The following is a 2,102-nucleotide window of genomic DNA, read 5'->3' on the forward strand; positions in this document are numbered from 1 at the left end:
CCTAACCCGGCCGGGGGCCAGGGGCCAGCCTCCTGAGGAGGTGACAGGTCCCTAACGCCTGGCACGTGAGTGACCACAATGCCATGTCACATCACGCTCACCAGAACGGTGATCATTAAAGAGACCGGCCAAGTTCTGCAGGAGACGCGGAGGGCCTGCAACGCCCCTGCGCCACGAGGCTGGGGGACCGTGTCTTGGCGCCACCACCAAGACAGGGAGGCGGTTTCTGACCAAGATAAACATGTCTACTCCAGGACCCGGCAGCTCCGCTCCTGAGCGTGTGTCTTAAAAACAAAAAACAAAAAACAAAAAACAATGCATGTGGCCCACAAAAGCTGCGCACACACAGGTTCACGGAGGCTTTATTCAAAGTCGTCAAAACCCAGAAACAGCCGAGATGTCCCCGCACAGCGGAACGGACAAACGGACGGGCGCACCCGTCCGATGGGACACTTCTTGGCAACACGAAGGAATGAACGGTGGTGACATGGACGGTGGTGACGCGGGAGAATGTGAATGCATCGGACAGACATTGCGCCGAGAGGAAAAAGCCAGACATAAAAATTTTTAAAAAGCGCACGCCATGTGTCTCTCTCATATCGTATTCAGAAACAGGCCAAACTAATCCACGGTGATAGAAATCAGGACGGGGTGACCTGAGGTGGAGGGCAGGGGAGTCCGTGGCTGGGAGGACCTCAAGGGAGCCCTAGGGTGCTAGAAAATTCTATGACTTGATCTCTTGCTTGGCGGGCGGTTATGTGGCTATACGCATGGAGGTATACACTTTACAATTCATGCCTTTTACAATACGCAAATGATACCTCACTTTTTAAAATACATTAAAGTAGAAAAGGAATCTCGCTACACTGAGAAAAGGCTGGGCCCAGAGTCTGGGGCTTCAGAGTGGACTTGATAATAACGGACGCCGGACATCGAGAGGGTTGGGGGCAAGCAGTGGAGACACAGAGGCTCCAGAGAACCCGCGGGGGCCAGTGGGGAGGGGGACCCGGAGGGGAGGCCAGCAGCCCTCGGACAGGACACCTGCGAGGCCAGAAGCACAGCGGCTTTGAAGGCACCCAGGCTATGGAGGTGCGGGCTTTGGGACTGATCGCAGCCTCCCCGGAAAATCCCAAACCACCCCAAACGCATTCGACCCCAGAGCACCTGCTGTTCTTGGCTCACCCACCAACATTTCACGGAGCACACTTTGGGGAAGGAAAGTCTCCTTTGAGAACGATCGGGAAGAGCAGGTGATGAAAACGGAAGACAGTGTTGACTGGGAAAGCAGCAGAATGGGCTCTGGGGACAGCTGATCGACCATCGTCATCCAGCTCGGCCTCTTTCTTCCCCGGAAACCTGACCGGGGAAGTAAAGCGATTTGAGAGACGCAAACCCACAAGGACACAGGGAAGGACAAAGGCAGCTGAACTGCGGCCACCAAATTTCAGAAGGTGGACAAACTCTGACTGAGCAGAATGACTCGAGGAAGCTGGGCCCCATTGGCGGCCACCGAGAAAGCCAGGGGCGGGGGAAGAGCTTATTTACACGGAGAAATCTCCCCAGGTTCCCTCTGGAACTGGGGCAAAGAGGCCGCCGCAACGAGGAGCACTAGGCGAAAGCTCTTCGGATGCGGGCGAAGCCCCCAACCCCTTTCCCAAGCCCCCCTCCACTGGGACGACACCCCCATCTTGGAAGAAGAATAGAAGTTTATTCTCCGAAGAAGGTTTGCAGAGGGTCTGTGAACTGAGGAAGCCGGCACAGTTGAGGGCTCGGGTACCTTGCCAAAATCAGGGTGACAGATTAAGGGACACTTTGCGTCTTTCCCCTTCCAGCTCCCAGGACTCCAGCGATCAGACTCGCCCTCCTGTGGGGCCCGATGCATCCCAGGGGGAGAGGGCTAAGAATTCCGGCATCAGGAGATGCTCGAAGAAGCAGCCCAGGTCATCCCACAATGAAGCGTATGGTGCCCAAGCTCTGCTCCTGAACTTCTAAAGAGCTCTGCGGCCTCCCGTTCAGCCGCGAGTTGACATCCAAGGGCTACCAGACACCTGTGAACGAACAGCCTCTTAACATGGGAGGTGGAGACCCAAACAAGCAGCGTG

The 2,102-nt window shown here is 55.9% G+C and overlaps 1 long non-coding RNA gene across 1 annotated transcript in view; it reads right to left on the reverse strand.

Moving 5' to 3' along the window:
• Window positions 1–345: 345 nt before the first annotated feature.
• LOC111733612 overlaps window positions 346–2,102 on the reverse strand; it is a 7,903-nt gene continuing 6,146 nt past the window's right edge. The window contains exon 3 of the long non-coding RNA XR_002778051.1: window positions 346–452. This is a non-coding gene — a long non-coding RNA (uncharacterized LOC111733612). The remainder of the gene's footprint in view (window positions 453–2,102) is intronic.

Source organism: Pteropus vampyrus, unplaced genomic scaffold, assembly GCF_000151845.1.
Source record: "Pteropus vampyrus isolate Shadow unplaced genomic scaffold, Pvam_2.0 Scaffold586, whole genome shotgun sequence".
Taxonomy (NCBI): domain Eukaryota; kingdom Metazoa; phylum Chordata; class Mammalia; order Chiroptera; family Pteropodidae; genus Pteropus; species Pteropus vampyrus.